This window comes from Schistocerca gregaria, chromosome 2, assembly GCF_023897955.1.
Source record: "Schistocerca gregaria isolate iqSchGreg1 chromosome 2, iqSchGreg1.2, whole genome shotgun sequence".
Taxonomy (NCBI): Eukaryota; Metazoa; Arthropoda; class Insecta; order Orthoptera; family Acrididae; genus Schistocerca; species Schistocerca gregaria.
In genome coordinates, this window is record NC_064921.1 from 438,697,343 (window position 1) to 438,717,243 (window position 19,901).

The 19,901-nt window shown below is 43.8% G+C and overlaps 1 protein-coding gene across 1 annotated transcript in view; it reads right to left on the reverse strand.

The window, feature by feature from the left end:
- Window positions 1–19,901, reverse strand: part of LOC126325232 (toll-like receptor 2) — a 71,312-nt gene that overhangs the window by 35,007 nt on the left and 16,404 nt on the right. The window lies entirely within an intron of this gene.

Genomic DNA, 19,901 nt, shown 5'->3' on the forward strand with positions numbered 1-19,901 from the left:
TTTATAATAATGTAAAAGATGGAGGGCAGTCCGTCTGCAACGAAACTGATTTGGCAATAATAATAGAGGTGGATCTGGTGGGTTGGATTTTGCGAGGTGCACTCACCGAGCCCTGGTGACGGCAATTGGGGATCTCTTTGATTGAGTAGTAGCGGCTTCTCTTTCTTCAAGAGCGGTACTCACTTTGTGGGCTGGACTTTCAAGGCTGCATTGTTTCTTGTTTCACATATGTATTTCACTTTCGTTTAGGAGGACATTGGGCTCATATATTGGTTATTTCGACCACCTGTGATTATTTTGCTATGATCGATTGTGTGACACTCTTTATAAATGTTCCACTCTCTGGCTGTAACACTCATAAACGCTATAGCTGACGTGAGTTTTGACATAGGTGGATGAAAATGAAATGATCGTATGGCATTGTTGACCGGGTACTCACTTTGTGGGCTGGACTTTCAAGGCTGCATTGTTTCTTGTTTCACATATGTATTTCACTTTCGTTTAGGAGGACATTGGGCTCTTATATTGATTATTTCGACCACCTGTGATTATTTTGCTATGATCGATTTTGCGACACTCTTTATAAATGTTCCACTCTCTGGCTGTAACACTCATAAACGCTATAGCTGACGTGAGTTTTGACATAGGTGGATGAAAATGAAATGATCGTATGGCATTGTTGACCGGGACGTCTCATTAGGGTTCGGCCACCAAGTGCAAGTCTTACTTCATCCGGCGAAACACTGGGCGACTTGCGGCAGATGAAGAGGGTGGAATGATGATGAGGTCAACACAATACCCAGTCGGAGAAAATCTTCGATCCGGCCGAGTATCGAACTTGCCTCCCATGCCCCCGAAGGGGGCGGGCTGGCAGCAGCTTAGTATGCCGCTCTTCAGCCTACAGAATTTGTTTTAAAAAGATGAAGATAATAAATAATAAAAATAATGGTAACATGGCGGAAAAAATCGTGGAACTTAAAACATAGAAACAAAGGGATGATGATGCTAATAAAATACATATGAAGCAGACAGGTAAAATAATAGACAGACAATTAAAAAACGCGGCGACAGTCTGGTGTCTGTTCGCAAAGGACATAAAATTCACACCCAGCGACAGAATGATTTCTGTTCGCAACACTTTCGAAAGACGAACAACACTGAACATTCACTTGAACACTGTACTAAAAAGTTGGCAAATATGACATACCACAACCAAGGGCAGGTGTGGGGAACCCGGACAGATGATGGGAAAATAAAAAGGGGGGAAAGAGAGGAAAAACGAAGGCGGGGGGGGGGGGGGGGGTCGCTGAGTAAGAAGCAGCCGCCTAAATACACGACAGGGTATGTCGCTATTGGCCGCTGGCACCGCGTGATCCACAGTGGCGCCCTCACGTTAGACTCGTGGCCAGAAACGCGCGCAGCCATGGCTTACGGCACGACTGCTGCAGCGACCTCTAGTGGTCATCGAGTTCCATGCCGTGTGACGCAAATTCGAAACCCGCAACACTCAGTCCTAGAAACACTTCGTCAGCATAGACGGCGTTAGCTCGGAGGACAACAAGCTGAAGTAGGAATACGTCAAGCGTCAGTCGTCTATAAGGATTTCCTGTCATCATACTGTACTGGCCATTAAAATTGCAACACCACGAAGATGACGTGCTACAGACGCGAAATTTAACCGACAGGAAGAAGATGCTGTGATATGCAAATGATTAGCTTTTCAGAGCATTCACACAAGGTTGGCGCCGGTGGCGACACCTTCAACGTGCTGACATGAGGAAAGTTTCCAACCGATTTCTCATACACAAACAGCAATTGACCGGCGTTGCCTGAAGAAACGTTGTTGTGATGCCACGTATAAGTGGGAGAAACGCGTACCATCACGTGTCCGACTTTGATAAAGGTCGGATTGTAGCCTATCGCGATTGCGGTTTATCGTATCGTGACAGGGCTGCTCGCGTTGGTCGAGATCCAATGACTGTTAGCAGAATATGGAATCGGTGGGTTCAAGAGGGTAATACGGAACGCCGTGCTGGATCCCAACGGCCTCGTAACACTAGCAGTCGAGTGGCTGTAACGAATCGTGCAACCACGTCTCGATCCCTGAGTCAACACATGAGGACGTTTGCAAGACAACAACCATCTGCACGAACAGTTCGATCACGTTTGCAGCAGCATGGACTATCAGCTCGGAGACCATGGCTGCGGTTACCCTAGTCGCTGCACCACAGACAGGAGCGCCTGCGATGATGTACTCGACGACGAACCTGGGTGCACGAATGGCAAAACGTCATTTTTTCGGATGTATTCACGTTCTGTTTACAGCATCATGATGGCCGCATCCGTGTTTGGCGACATCGCGGTGAACGCACATTGGGAGGGTGTATTCGTCATCGCCATACTGGCGTATCACCCGGCGTCATGGTATGGGGTGCCATTTGTTACACGTCTCGGTCACCTCTTGTTCGCATTGACGGCACTTTGAACAGTGGACGTACATTTCAGATGTGTTACGACCCGTGGTGTGTGTGAAATCTTGTGAGACTTATCTGCTAAGGTCATCAGTTCCTAAGCTTACACACTACTTAACCTTAATTATTCTAAGGACAAACACACACCCATGCCCGAGGGAGGACTCGAACCTCCGGACCAGCCGCACAGTCCACGCTTGCAGCGCCTCAGACCGCTCGGCTAATGTCGCGCGGCTACGACCCGTGGCTCTACCCTTCATTCGATCCCTGCGAAACCCTACGTTTCAGCACGATAATGCACGACTGCACGTTGAAGGTCCTGTACAGGCTTTTCTGGATACACAAAATGTTTGACTACTACCCTGGCCAGCACATTCTCCACATGTCTCACGAATTGAAAACGTCTGGTCAATGGTGGCCGAGCAACTGGCTCGTCACAATACGCCTGTCACTACTCTTGATGAAATGCGGTATCGTGTTGAAGCTCCATGGGCAGCTGTACCTGTACACGCCATCCAAGCTCTGTTTGATTCAATGCCCAGGTGCATCAAGGCTGCTATTATGGCGAGAGCTGGTTGTTCTGGGTACTGGTTCTCAGAATCTATGCACCCAAATTGTGTGAAAAAGTCATCAGATGTCAGTTCTAGTATAATATATTTGTCCAATGAATACCCGTTTGTCATCTGCATTTCTTCTTGGTGTAGCAATTTTAATGGCCAGTAGTGTAACAGAGACGTCCAGTGGAGCAGCGGGTTTTTGATAGTGATCTGTCGGTCACCTCGAATGAGAGTGTCAGCACTTCCCATCGTTGCAGGAGTCACTGGTGTGTGCGGCCGGCAGGCACGCGAATTACCGGAAAAGTTTGCGAGACCCTGTTGCGATGATAACAGACGACTTGCTCAACGACTCACTGTTCTTTTTATCACTGCCCAGTCTCCGTAGACAAGCTGCAAGAATCTATGAGTATCTGCGATGCTCTAGTTTCCGCCGTAAGAAACTAAAGACAACTCTCTCCTTGAAACGGACCTCCTTTTCAGACTTCAGGTTGAAGGCTATATATAGTGCCTGCACCAATCGGAACTTAACAAAACTATAGGGGCTGAATCGGAAATATTCCGTGAAGCATTAACAGTGTCCTGCTTGAAACAGTCACATCGTTTAAAAATCTGGGCGTAACGTTGCTAAGCGATATGAAATGGAGCGAGCATGTGAGGTCTGTGGTAGGAAAGGCGAATAGTCGACTTTGGCTTATTGGGAAAATTCTACGAAAGAGTTGTTCATCTGTGTAGAGACCACATATAGGTCGCTAGTGCGACCCATTCTTGAGTGTTTCTGAAGTGTTTGGGATCCGTACCATGTCGGATTAAAGGAAGAGTGAAACGTCCCCTTAGAAAAATTTATGAATGATTGTTCTGGTAAGCCCCTTACGTTATTTGGTTTTCAAACAGCTGAGCAGAACTGAACGTTCTCAGACATTTCGCTCTTTACCTATTCTGATCAACACTAAACTGACACACAATATTTCTAGCGCAACGCAATCTGACTCTGAATAATCCCTACAAAAGAATGGCCCTGACTAACATTAACATATACCTTTCACAAATCACATACCTCACAAAAATCTTCATTACTCGAACTACTGCAATACAGCGAGCGCCAATACGGCCAGCTAAATAAAAGTTTCTAGCTACTGAAGGCACTAACTACTAATAGGCATAGTTAGCAAATGAAAGATTTTGATAGAGAACAAACAATGTATTTACCTTAATAGTGTTCAAAAGTCATTATATATATATATATATATATATATATATATATATATATATATATATATATATATATATATATATCAGTTCATGACATCCAGTCTTACAAATTTACTGTCTCTCATGGAGACACGTCCAGATCATCCGCTCTCAAAATTCCGCCATCTCTCTCCCCACATCCACCACTGCTGGCGGCTCACCTCCAACTGCGCAACGGTACGCGCTGTTAACAGCCAATTGCCCAACACTACAATAGCATATACCCCAACAATGCAAACCAACCGCAGCCTTCACACAGCACAGTCAGTGATTTTCATATAGAGCGCTACGTGGCGTTACCAACATAAAAGCCTAAACAAACTACTTACAAGACACCGAAGCAGTTCAGGTCCGGGCTGCTAGATTTATTAGCGGTACGTTCGAACAACACGCAAGTGTTACGGAGGTTCTTCGGTAACTCAAATCGAAATCCATGGCGGGAAGGTGGGGCGATGTTTTTTTCGAGGAACGATACTGAAAAATTAGAGAACTGGCATCTGAAGCTGACTGCAGGACGATTCTGTTGCATCCAACATATATTGCGGGCAAGGACATCGAAGAGAAATGGAGGCTCATACCGAGTCATACAAACAGTCGTTTTTCCCTCGTTCTGTCTGTGAGTGGAACAGAAAAGGAAATTACTAATAGTGGTTCGAGGCATCCTCCCCTCATACTGCAAGGTGGATTGCCGAGTATCGATGTAGATGTAGATACAGAAGTCCCTCAACAAATTCCGCATGTTTTCAATCGAAATAGGCCCAGATAGAAACGTGTTGCGTTACTTACTGAATGACTCTTTTTCACTGTGGACCGTCATTTTTACTTCCAGGGTTGCCCAGAAAGTAATGCACCGCAGTTTTTTTCCTCAACCAACAACAATGATACAAATGCGAAGCTTTAGATATGCACTGGCTTAGTGCCCGCTGCTTCGCTGCCGAAAACTGTGTGGTTGAACAGATATTTCTTTTTAATCGAATTTGTATGTTGATACGATCATTGCTGATATGTAAATCTACATGCTACAAAAGAGTTACATGGCTGCCGGTCTTTGCATAGTTAAAATGTTTCAACTGGTTTAACTTAATTTTATACAACAAGTTAAAGAGACAAATCGGATCATCTCAAACGACTATTCCTGTACATGCAATTGCACTTAAACGTGGTGTCTATTTTGTCAGCAGTAATGATTGGTTTGCGTAGTAATTACAATAAAAATAATTTTATAATCATATGTTAGTTCTATTGAAATATTAGTGTATTAAAGGCCCGTTTCTTTTTCTACGCAATTCTGCAAAGCCGATTTGTCACGGTCGTTGTTAAATAGCTGTCTTGGTTTAGTTTAGTGAATTGCAATACTTTTTAAACTTTTCATGGTAATTAAGGCCATAGAGCATGGTATTTTCCGAATGCACTTCGGACCAAAAAGCTATTCTGCGTTCGTAATAAAATATTTCCATAAAACTTTGCCTGCCCTATTTCATTCCCTTAAGAATTGAATTTCCAAAAACACTGAAACGCGTATTTCTTTTATTTCTAACAGAGAAGTCAACTACCAGTTTTCATAGATGTAGCTTCAAAAATGCTTTAGTGTTTCTTATTAATGATTTATTTTTTAAAAAAAAGCTTTCACTCACTATTTAATTCCCATTAGGATTGGTTTCCAAAAATGCTGAAGCCTAATTTTTTATTTCTGACCGAGAAATCAAATACTAATTTTCATATTTCTTGCTTCAAAAATGCCTAAATAGTCACTTTTTTTTCAAAAAACCTTTCATTCCCTATATTGGTGGCGTGGGGATTGTCCTCACTCCAGACATGATTGTTGCGTTGCAATACATGCACCGAGACTGGCAGTCGTCTCTTTGAACAATTACTATGAGCTACATTGTTGTTATGCGGTATACACTGCGTATGCCTATAACACAATAAATATGCGTCTGCAGTCAGTGGTTTCCTACCTCAATATAATCGGTTGTGGACGCACTGTTTCAGTTTGGCCCAGAAGGAGTGTGACTCCCTGTATATAGAGATTATTTGAAGTTTCAAGAGTGAACGCGTAAATTTTGCGTTTCTTTCGACAGATTGCTTAGCTATGTTTCAAAATTACATCTGTCAGTAATATACGTCGCAAGCAGTATGTCGTCTTCCTATTTCTTACTGCGGAGAAAGAAACTGCTGGAAACATCCACTAACGTTTGTGTGCAGTTCGTGGAGCGTCTGCAATCGACAGAAGCATGGTTACTCGCTGTGCAAGAGGTTAAGGTCATTACGAGAAGGTGATCTGACAGAGCTTCAAGATTTGCAGCGTTCGGGGACGCCATCCATAGTCGTCACATCCGACAGGATGCAGCTTGCTGCTGTACTCGTACGTGATGGCATGAGGCAGCACCATTAATTCTGAAGAATACGTGAACACATTAACGAAATTCAAGAAGCGCTTCCAGTGACTTATGCGCCATAACAGCCCAGGTGATTGTTTGAGCCGGCCGCGGTGGTCTAGCGGTTCTAGGCGCACAGTCCGGAACCGCGCGACTGCTACGGTCGCAGGGTCGAATCCTGCCTCTGGCATGTATGTGTGTGATATCCTTAGGTTAGTTAGGTTTAAGTAGTTCTAAGTTCTAGGGGACTGATGACCACAGATGTTAAGTCCCATAGTGCTCAGAGCCATTTGAACCATTTGATTGTTTGATTCAACATGATAATTCTCGGCCTCACACAAGCGTGAGGACACATCACTAAACAGGGTTGAACATTGTTACTCCATCCATCCTACAGCCCTAATCTAGCTTCGTCAGAGACATTTTGTGAATGACTAAGAGGTAATCCGCACAGTGAAGAAGTGGCTTCATGCCCAGAACAACGAGTGGTACGGACAGGGGATACACATCCTTGTGTCTGTCTGGAGAAAGGCCATAAAACGGGAAGAAGATTACGTGGAGGAACAGAGAATGTGGCAGAAACACCATTCTTTCTTGTGCGTACCTTTCTGTGATCAATAAATAATTGTCGAAGAAAACAAAATGTGGTGCATTGCTTTCTGGGCGAATCTGGTACATAAACCGGCTCCCAATTCTTCAAAGACTGCCACATATAAAACGGTTTCAAAAGTTTGGTCACTTTACAGATAAGTTAATACGTTAAATATTTAACTTTGAGCATATAAGCGAGAAAAAGTTTGGAAAAGGTTTGAAATTATATTTGAAGTTTGTTGGACGTCACTAAGTGCTCTCATTATCACAGTAATTTGGGCAACTGGGTTACCGTTTTAAGGATAAGCTAGTTTTCCACGCACTTAAATATTTATGAAGTGCGTCGTACAACGATATGATTTTGCAGGTACATTCAGTGGTACCTGCTGATTCTGCCTACAAAATGTGTTGCGTAAGGCAGATGGTCTTACTAAAGATAAACGATTTATCGGACATAATTTTTAGCACTGTAAGATTGTTCCCTGACGATATGGTGTCTACAGGGTGTCCCAGTAAGAATGGTCAGTGTACAGGAATATGACAGGAAATATCATTCGAAGCAAAAAGTTCAGCAAGCACGGGCTACCTTAAGAGCTATGAGCACTTGTTCAGTAGAACAGACGTGTTTCAGAGTACCGGAGACGAACAATTTGTCATAGCTCTTAAGATATGCGCTTTAGAGCCGACATTTACTGGCTTTTTCTCTTGTTTTGGGCTTCACCTCTCAAAATATGGAAATCGAAGAGTTTGCAGTACAAGAGACGTGTTTCGTAGTATCGAAGGTGGAGACGTGATCATATATCTTAAGATATGTATTTTTACGAACATGTTTAATGGATTTTTTTACTAAGAATGATCATTTCTCTCCCTGAATATTGACCATTCGTCCTTGCACGTCGCATGTAGGGACGTATACCGTTGGTCTATCGTAACAAAATGCAGGAAGACTTGTGCAAAATTTCCACTTGGTGTAATGAACGCCAGGTGACTGTAAATGTGGGGCCGGCCGGAGTGGCCGAGTCGCCGGATGGTAACTCAGCGTGTTCGGTCCGAGAGCCGCTTTGCCTCTGTAATGAAATACTGTGTGGAAGGATCAACCACCGAACTTGAAGAGGATGTCTTGCGACGTCCGCAACGACCAAACACAACGATCATTAACGAACAAAGAAAGAGAAAAGCCGTTCTAGACGCTTCAGTCTGGAACCGCGCAACCGCTACGGTCGCAGGTTCGAATCCTGCCTCGGGCATGGATGTGTGTGATGTCCTTAGGTTAGTTAGGTTTAAGTAGTTCTAAGTTCTAGGGCATTGATGACCTCCGCAGTTAAGTCCCATAGTGCTCAGAGCCACAAGATTTTTTTTATTTTTTTTTATTTTTTTTTTTTTTGTAAATGTGAATAAAGGCGAGATAACTCCCGTAACAAAAGAAAGAACCCAGTAGTATATGGTTACAAAATCCATGGTTAACATACTGAGTACGTCACGTCGTGTACTGTTTATGGATAATACAGGGTAGTTAAATAATATGCAGCAAATAATTAAAGTGCGTCAGGTGCAAATGTGCCGCTTTACAACATCTCGTCGACGTCTCTAGTGCTCACATTGAACAAAGTGTGTAATAGACATTAGGCCTTTCTAATTTGTTTGGCCTTTTCTGCCCATGCCCACTTCCCTATCCAATACATATGGAAACGTTTCTAATGTCTTTCTTGGAGTCACAGTGCCAGATTTGCACCAGGCGGTCAAAATTTGCACTCGTATTTCCAGCCTAAATCGGTTTCGCATTAACACATTAGAATACCTGCCAAGTTTCGCTGGCGTACGATAATTACAACCCACACTGGACTTCTCTAAGTGCCGGCCGCGGTGGTCTCGCGGTTCTAGGCGCGCAGTCCGGAACCGTGCGACTGCTACGGTCGCAGGTTCGAATCCTGCCTTGGGCATGGATGTGTGTGATGTCCCCAGGTTAGTTAGGTTTAAGTAGTTCTAAGTTCTAGGGGACTAATGACCACACCAGTTGAGTCCCATAGTGCTCAGAGCCATTTGAACCATTTGAACTTCTCTAAGTAGCTGCAAATTAACTGTAGCCATCCAGTATTAAGAAGTGATAAGGAATGGAGCTATCACGTAAAATCAGTATGAGAGAAGGCAAACGGAAGGCGAATGGAGGGCGTTAGTATGTTGGAAGAATTCTGGGAAAAATGCATTGAATCTGTAAAGGAAACTGAATGCAGGACGCTGTTGCGACCAGCTCTAGAGTATTGCTCCCGTGTTTGGAGTCCTTATCAAGCATGTTTGTCAACAGAAATCGAAGGAATTTAGAGACTCGATGTTAGTATCATAATGGGCGCCGAAGACCGCACGAGAGGTAAATAGAATGGCGAACTTAGATGTGTATCATTGGAGGAACGACGACATAGCTCTCGCGGAAACGAGCTGGGTAAATTAAGAGGACGTGTATCTGGAGAAGACTGTGTTACAGTTAAGCTGTAGGGGTTGTGAGCAGGAGCTAAGATAAACTGGGGTGCGCGCAGATGCAGTTAGACAATAATTTTCCCTCTCTCAATACGTGAATGAAGCAGGAAAGAAAATCGATAATATTTATACGTTCCCTCTGCCACGCACTTAACAGCAGTTTGTCTAGTGTATATGTAAACGCAAATAAAGACGTAGCCCTTTTAATGGATAAGAATTTTATAACCGTTCTGACTGCAGTTATGAATACACTATTGGCCATTAAAATTGCTACACCAAGAAGAAATGTAGATGATAAACGGGTATTCACTGGACAAATATATTATACTAGAACTGACATGTGATTACATTTTCAAGAAATTGGGTGCATAGATCCTGAGAAATCAGTACCCAGGACAACCACCTCTGGCCGTAATGACGGCCTTAATACGCCTGTGAATTGAGTCAAAAAGAGCTTGGATGGCGTGTATATGTACAGCTGCCCATGAAGCTCCAACACGATACCACAGTTCATCAAGAGTAGTGACTGGCGTATTGTGACGAGCCAGTCGCTCGGCCACCATTCACCAGACGTTTTCAGCTGGGGAGAGATCTAGCGAATTTGTTGACCAGGGCAGCAGTCAAACATTTTCTGTATCTAGAAAGGCCGGTACAGGACCTTCAACCTAAAATCGTGCATTATCCTGCTGAAATGTAGGGTTTCGGGTTTCGCAGGGATCGAATGAAGGGTAGAGCCACGGGTCGTAACACATCTGAGATGTGACGTCCACTGTTCAAAGTGCCGTCAATGCGAACAAGAGGTGACCGAGACGTGTATCAAATGGCACGCCATACCATCACATCGGGTGATACACCCAGTATGGCGATGACGAATACACCCTTCCAATGTGCGTTCACCGCGATGTTGCCAAACACGGATGCGACCATCATGATGCTGTAAACAGTACCTGGATTCATCTGAAAAAATGGCGTTTTGCCGTTCGTGCACCCAGGTTCGTCGTTGAGTACACCATCGCAGGCGCTCCTGTCTGTGATGCAGCGTCAAGGGTAACCGCAGCCATGATCTCCGAGCTGATAGTCCATGCTGCTCCAAACGTCGTCCAATTGTTCGTACATGTGGTTGTTGCCTTGCAAACGTCCCCATCTGTTGACTCAGGGATCGAGACGTGGCTGCACGATCCGTTGCAGCCATGCGATAAGATGCCTGTCATCTCGACTGCTAGTGATACGAGGCCGTTGGGATCCAGCACGGCGTTCCGTATTACCCTCCTGAACCCACCGATTCCATATTCTGCTAACAATGATTGGATCTCGACCAACGCGAGCAGTAATGTCGCGATACGATAAACCGCAATCGCGATAGGCTACAATCCGACCTTTATCAAAATCAGAAACGTGATGGTACGCATTTCTCTTCCTTGCACGAGGCATCACAACAACGTTTCACCAGGCAACACCGGTCAACTGCTGTTTGTGTACGAGAAATCGGTTGGAAACTTTCCTCATGTCAGCACGTTGAAGGTGTCGCCACCGGCGCCAATCTTGTGTGAATGCTCTGAAAAGTTAATCATTTGCATATTACAGCATCTTCTTCCTGTCAGTTAAATTTCGCGTCTGTAGCACGTCATCTTCGTGGTGTAGCAATTTTAATGGCCAGTAGTGTAGTCACATAATACATATATTTTCATATTTCAGAATGTTTCGGTTTATGCACCGTCTCAGTGCTCTGTAGATGTGACCAAGAAGTGAACTGTTTCTCAGAGTTTATACCATTACGATGCTAATATAATGAGTTTCGAGCCTTTGCTCGTAATATGGCAGAGGAGGCGACGGCCACGCCACCAAACTGAACCGGTGACCTCTGCAGTCTCCTCTTTCCTCGTTGACTCAAGGCCAGTGACGTTCCCTATGGCCTTTCCCAAGCGCTGAATGTACAACTCTTTGCATAATGCTTCTAGTAAGGTCAGAACACATACATCAGTGTCCTGGCGCATAGATTTTGTCGAGGCACAACGTGTTACAATTTCTGGCAGGTAACGAACTCCCTAGCAGGAACTATTTGAACACTAGCTTCTTGTCACATCTGAATAGTTACAAATTAAACTGAACAATCAGTCTGTTCGTTGTTTGTGAGGATCTATATCGAATCGCATGAGATGACCATAAGGAAGAAGGGTTAAGTTGTCATGAATAAATTTATAGGAAAGCGACACAAAAAAATTACGAACACTGGCTGCCATTTGGAAATGATTAAAATCATTGGGAAAAGTTGAAAATTTGTGCCAGACCAGGATTTGAACCCGAGAGTCCTGCTTACTAGGTAGATACTGTGACCGCTAACCTATCCGGACACAGCAATCATTGCAAATGCTCGGACTACCCTAGCACGTCTACCATCAGACTCAAAGTCTCAACTAACTTATCCATATGTCCGAAAAAACAGACACCACATATTACAGTAGTGGTAGGTGGGCTCATACTGCCCAACTTACCAAGAACTTGGCCACTATGAGCCCACTTATAAGTATAACGTTGCACATTAGCCGACCTATCAGCATGACGTTGCTTCCCCTCTGTTGTGGAAGCATGCTCTGATTCGGTTGTGAAGGTTCCATCAAGCCTTTGAAGTCCCTCCTGCGGCAGTCAGAACCACAACTGTTGTAACTGATTCTTGGTATCCAGGATCCTGCCAATGGGATGGAGTTGAGATGCCCAAGCGAGTGCCATTCATGTTATACGGCGACAGACCTGGGGAAATTGCTGACAACTGGAGTACTACAACATTTTGTCTACAGTTCTCACAGACGTGCTCTTTGTGGACGGGTATTGTCCTGTTGAAAACCTGCACCACGATAGCGTTTAGTGGCAGGCAACAAAGGATGTCAATGAAGTTCCTGAGTCACTGCCATGCGAGATCTGCAATCGTAGTCGATAGTTTCCCAAATCATGACGCCAGCAGTAAAACCGCTGTGCCTCTCCAAAGCATGGGAAGGATGGGACCTTTCTCCAGGTCGCCACCATATTCGCCGACGATGGTCATCCAAGTTAGTGCAGAATCTCAACTTTTTGCTGAGCACAATGTGACGCCATTCACCAGCAGTCCTTGCTTCCCGATCACGGTACCACTCCAGACGGCAGCCTATGCATGGGAGGAGAATTCACTAGTGGGGCCAGTGCAGGATGACACAGAACGTTGCAGGGAGTCGATTACCTCTTCTTGATGGCAGGCACAGACGTGAATGGGTTACGATGTGCTTGGCGGCAGTTCTCCATCTGCCAATCGACTAAAAAGTCGTAATCGCCAAACCCAAGAGCTGCCACATTTATCGATAGCGCAAGGAAATCTGACATTAAACAATGGCCCCTGTCTGGATCACCCCTAAGTTGGCTAACTAGACATAAAATTAAATTAATTACTTCAAACCAACAACAAAATAAATGACATTGTAGTGAATGAGAATGGGCGTCATTGAAAAATTAATAACAAGGACCAATGGTATCATAATGAGATCTATTAAATAATATCAAGGTCAGGAGATAAAAAACATATAAACAACAACTGTGTAACATTTCATTGACATAAATTCAGGTCGGTTGGCAATAGACTTGGGGAACATAACTGGAAGTTATGTGTAAACGAGACTGGCTACTGTGAGTGGAAGGAAGGATGCCAACTTAGGCAAGCATATTCTGCTTTATCGTTCCACTGATTGGTCTCTCGTGTCGAGATACAGTTAAGCATGCAATGTACACTAGGAGTTATTGCTGCTATGAAAAGTATGGCCATGAAAACGATTGACAGGCTTCTGAATTTGCTGGAGCTGTGCAACGTTACCAATATAGCCGATGAAAGACGAGACACTGTCGTCTGCGTCCAGGCGTTGCTGAAGCGTTGTACTGTGGGAGATCACCCCATGTCCACCAGTGATTGTCCAGACGTCTTTACAACTAACTGCTCCCTCCGTATAAACGGAAGTGCCCTAGCTACTGTACTCTTCAATGGTCAAAAAGCAAATCCCAGTTTCTCCCGTTGCTCAAAACCTTCTGTAATACGGCCGTTTCCCACGATGTTTTATAATAAACCTATCGTGGCCTATCAGCGGTTACCGTGCCAATCATCTTTTCTAGCAAGGAGACCTGATCTTCCTCAACCAATCACTACAGTGCAGTATACATTCAAAACAGCACACAATACCTAGAGGTTCTGCAGTCAAACCCCTGGTTTACCTTCTAGTGTTGTAGTTAGGGAAATTACTTTTATGCAAATTGTGATAGATGATTTATGACTTAATTCATTAGCAAATACTTATGTATTTTGTATGTGCAGTTACAATGCCAAGTTAATTAAAACACGCCTACACGAAGGCAATGGGTGAAATCACTTCTCAGTCTCACTACTCGCTTTTGTGCAACCAGTGCTTTCTCCTTAAATGATAGGTTTACCCACAAGTCATTAACGACTCTCCATATACAAAATTTGTTACGATGTTGATTCTTTTTCTGCAAAACTAGCAGTTAAGCGAAGATCAAAACTAGCTCAACGTGGCCGTTTGCGAAACTGACCAATTTATTTCTTCCAGTTCAAATTTCCATCAGTATGTACATGCAGAAATTCGAAGTACTCTTTGACTCCTTTTTATGTGTTACAATAATTGTTGACTTTGTTCTGTTTGATATACAGAACTTAGTACACTGCACTTTTCCAAAATTAAGGGGCAGTCCACTTCCACAGACCCGCACGTTAATTCTTTCAAAAACATTATGAATAACTTGTTCTGTTGCTGTCTCTTTAACTGGATTATTAATAACACTATTGTGCCATATGCAAAAAGTACCATCTTAGTCTGACGTATGGTAAACTGGATGTCTCCTTGTGGAGCTTAAGAGTGGACCCAAAACTAACGCTATTCGTTGCTTGTCTCCCTTTACAGCATAAAATTTTAGTTTTCTAAAACTGTGTCATGATCTACACCATTTTTTTTAAAAAAAGCAAGAATGATTCCTTGAAGTTTCAGAACGACACAAATCATTTAACTGATTTATATTTACGACATTAATCTACAGCTGCAATAAATTTATCTATAACTGCAAAAAGATGGTTTGAATTTGATCAGAGCAAAAGCAACTGTTTCTGTGTCCATGTCCTTATCCAAACGAAATTTAGCTCAGAGGTAGTTCTACAATTTTCGAACTTTTCCTATGTGGAAACAAATGATTATGACAATCTGTCATATTTCCAGCATTTTGAAGCACTTTGAAAACAGATTTCAGGATGTCCTTAACAAGTCATTTCAGCTAGGGTACCGATAAACACCATAATTATCACTATGGGAGGAGTTGATAGAATTGTCAACAAGCAAACATGTAAAACTGAAATTAAGAAATGGGTATTTAAAAATTCTGGCGTCAAAGCCAAACTACAGTGTTATATCCAGATTTTCGGACTACGGAAAATAAGTTTTTCATTGCATTCTCATCATCACATTCACACGAAACAGGATTCAGCATATCCAGGAAATTACTGAGAAAGAAAAGGAACAGAATGTCAATAATGAGATGTGGTGCTGTAAGATTGGTGATGACAAAAATGACACCAAATATCGAAAAATTAGTGTCGCTGTACCAAGGTCAAGTCTCTTACAAATAACATTACATTGAGCAATATATCAACATGGGTAGTATCTTCGAATAAAGTGATTTTAAAAATCTGGCTTTTTCCATTCCACAGTGTCCGCCCAAGAGATTCCGAAACTGATTTTATTCCTGCGTCGGAGCAATAACTACGTTGGCAGCTTGAACTAACAACTGTAAAGAATAGTTGTGCATTCGGCCAGACAATTGTGAGCAGGCTGTGGACGTGCAACCGTAATGTGCCAACGTTGTTGTGTCACAAATCGCAATGGAGCAACACCTCTACATCAAGTGTGAAAGCATACAGCGGAATATTTTGAAAGAGACAAAAATGTGCGCAGAATACACTCTAAGACCAAATAGAAGACCACGGATCAAGAAGAAACTATCAAAAATGGACGGAAATCAGTCGATGTGGTGTACATGTACATGCAAACAAATTATTACAATTTATTGGATGATTTATTCAAGAGAAGAGCTTCACAAATGGAGCAAGTCAATAACACGTTGGTCAACGTCTGATTCTTATGGAAGCAGTTATTCTGCTTAGCATTGATTGATAGGGCTGCTTGATGTTCACTTGAGGGATATCGTGTCAGATTTTGTGCAGTTGTCACGTTATATCGTCAAAAGCCCAAGCTGGTTCGAGGGCCCGGTCCATAATGCTCCAACGTTCACAGCTGGGGCAGATCTGGCGACCTTGCGGCCAAGGTAGGGTTTGGCAAGTAGGTAGGCAAACAGCAGAAACTCTCACCGTCTGAGATCCGGCATTATCTTGCTAAAAATGTAACCCCAGGATGGCATGCCCTGAAGGGTTACAAACCGACGTGTACAATACTGGCGACGTACTGCTGCGACTTAAGTGCCATGGAAGACAACCAAAGAAGTTCTACTATGAAATGAAAAGGTTCGCAGACCATCAGGGCTCAGTTCGAAGTAGGACTCATAACTGAAGACAGTTCTACTCCAGTCAGTGATATTGCAGGCCAAAATCGTTTTAGGGAATGCCCCGAACAGCAATCAGATTCCAACCTAAATGTCACCTGTCATATGGCCCGACAACCAAAAGTGGTCGTCTGGCGTGACACTTCTCTTCACAGCAGAACCCCTTCAATTGTCATCCGGACCACCCTTACAGCACAGCGATTCACAGATGATAATATATGCCCCGTTTTGTTGGCCTTCATGGCGAGCCATCCTGGGCTTACATTTCAGCAAGATAATGCCCGCCTGCACTCGGCCAGAGACTCCACCGCTTGTCTTCGTGCTTACCAAAGTCTACGTTGGCCAGAAACGTCGCCGGATCTCTCCCCTGCTGAGAACGTTTGGAACATTGTCGAATGGCCCTCCAAACAGCTCGATATTTTGACGATCCAACGCGCCAATTGGACAGGATTTTGCACGACATCCCTCAGGAAGACATCCAACAACTCTGTCAATCAATGCCAAGCCGAAGCCGGCCGCGGTGGTCTCGCGGTTCTAGGCGCGCAGTCAGGAACCGTGCGACTGCTACGGTCGCAGGTTCGAATCCTGCCTCGGGCATGGATGTGTGTGATGTCCTTAGGTTAGTTAGGTTTCAGTAGTTCTAAGTTCTAGGGGACTGATGACCACAGCAGTTGAGTCCCATAGTGCTCAGAGCTATTTGAACCAATGCCAAGCCGAATAACCGCTTGCATAAGGGCGAGAGATAGACCAACGCGTTACTGACTTGCTCAACTTGTAAAGCTCTTCCTCTTGGATAAATCATACAATTTTTCTGAAACTATAATCGTTCATTTGTCTGTACATGTAAATCCATGTAAATCACATTTACCAACTTCCGTACCTTTCGGATAATTCCTTCGTAGTGTGTCTTATAGAGTGTACGTTCCTAACACCTTGACTCCCAAATAAAAAGAGTGACGGGTGGATGCTTTCCGTGACTTTATCGACATGGAAAATGACAATACCTCAGAGCAAAAAGTCACCACGAGTGATGAAAGTTGGTGTAATCACTACGAACCTACCAAAAAACATAAAGTGCAGAAATTCACATGAAAGATCAACGCTCTGATAGCATAATCATCATTCAAGGCACTGTAACGCGAGAGCTTGACAACATTCCAAAGAAGGACTTGACTGGCCGTTCGGCACGGTTGTTTGAACTTTCTGTGCGTTACACTCAGACTGACGGAGGGGAAGGGGGAGGGGGGGGGATTGGTGGTGGACGAGAGACCATGTGTAGCACTGAAGCATCAAAACCACTACCTAAACTTTTCTCTATTTCTTTATTAATCTGTTCTCGAAACGTTTAGGACTCATTCGGCCGTTGTGGCAGAGCGGTTCTAGGCGCTTCAGTCTGGAACCGCGCAACCGCTACGGTCAGAGGTTTAAATCCTACCTCAGGCATGGATGTGTGTGATGTCCTTAGGTTAGTTAGGTTCAAGTAGTTATAAGTTCTATGGGACTGATGACCTCAGATGTTAAGTCCCATAGTGCTCAGAGCCATTTGAACCATTTTTTAGGACTCAATTGCACCACTGACTGGAAACGTGTGCCACGAACCCAAAAAGCTGGAAATGTTGATGATTCAAAAAACTAGAGCCTGCGTTCTTTTTCTGGGTACTCGAAAATGGAAGGTCGACAAATAAATGTCGGGAATATACAGTTTAAATGATTCCGTAGTGCCCGGTGGCCATTAGTCTCACGGAAGATTCACTCGTCCCCCTCTGCAGCAGGTGGGCTGGGATACAGTGCTCCACCTGTGGATGCCGCAGCCTATGGCATGCCTTCTGCTTGCTCAGCTCTGCTCAAGGACAAAGTGAGAACCGTTGGCCATGAAGGGCGGGACTAAGGACGACCATTTCGGTAGGAAGTCAGTTCAAATGGTTCAAATGGTTCTGAGCAATGTGGGACTTAACATCGGAGGTCATCAGTCCCCTGGAACCTAGAACTACTTAAACCTAAGTAACCTAACGACAACACACACATCCATGCCCGAGTCAGGATTCGAACCTGCGACCGTAGCAGTCGCGCGGTTCCGGACTGCAGCGCCTACAACCGCGTGGCCACCACGGTCGGCTAGGAAGTCGGTCAGGCTCCAGATAAAGATCACGCGGTTTCCCCATTTCCGCTGGACATCCGCTGCAGCGGGGGGACCACACCAGCGGTTGCAGGCCTAAAGCCCCGGGACAACCGAGGGAGCTGGCGCAATGGTAAGATGCTGTCCTCCCATTCCGGAAGAAGGCGGTTCAATCTCCGTCCAGAAATCTAGATTTTGGTTTTCCGTGGTTTCCCTAAATCACTTAAGTCAAATGCTTGGGCAGTTGCTTTGATACAGTACACAGCCTCTTTCTCTCCCTGTCCATCCGCAGTCCAATTACCAGCTCAGCTCCGTCTCTCATGACCGCGTCACAAGCGGAACGTTATATCCTAATTGATCTTCTTTTCTTCTGTGTTTACATACAGGCTTAGACGGTTGTGATGGGCAAAAGCAACGTAACAGAATTAGTACAGTAGCTATGCCTTTCTTAAACAGGAATCGTCGTTCCCGTTCATGCGGTTTTTCGATCTCCTTATTTCGACTGAGTAGTTTATTACTTTCTAATATAATTTTTTTCAATATAAAGACTTCTAATGCTTGGATCATAATTTCAATATACAATTACAGCACAACGGCTAGTTTCGATTGTGTTTCTACAGCCATCTTCAGATCATTCAAATCTTAAAAAAATGGTGAACACAAATAAAAGAAATTATTCAGGTAGTGAAGGGTGACGAAAATTTAATAGTCATGGGTGACTGGAATTCGGTAGTAGGAAAAGGGAGAGAAGGAAACGTAGTAGGTGAATATGGACTGGGGCAAAGAAATGAAAGAGGAAGCCTCCTGGTAGAATTTTGCACAGAGCACAAATTAATCATAGCTAACACTTGGTTCAAGAATCATAAAAGAAGGCTGTATATATGGAAGAAGCCTGGATATACTGACAGGTTTCACATAGATTATATAATGGTACGACAGAGATTTAGGAACCAGGTTTTAAATTGTAAGACATTTCCAGGGGCAGATGTGGACTCTGACCACAATCTATTGGTTATGACCTGTAGATTAAAACTGAAGAAACTACAAAAAGGTGGGAATTTAAGGAAATTTGTTAACATCGAGTATAGATTTAAGTGTCAGGAAGTCATTTCTGAAAGTATTAGTATGGAGTGTAGCCATTTATGGAAGTGAATCATGGACGATAAATAGTTTGGACAAGAAGAGAATAGAAGCTTTCGAAATGTGGTGCTACAGAAGAATGCTGAAGATTAGATGGGTAGATCACATAACTAATGAGGAAGTATTGAATCGGATTGGGCAGAAGAGAAGTTTGTGGCACAACTTGACTAGAAGAAGGGATCGGTTGGTAGGACATGTTCTCAGGCATCAAGGGATCACAAATTTAGCATTGGAGGGCAGCGTGGAGGGTAAAAATCGTAGAGGGAGACCAAGAGATGACTACACTAAGCAGATTCAGAAGGATGTAGGTTGCAGTAGGTACTGGGAGATGAAGAAGCATGCACAGGATAGA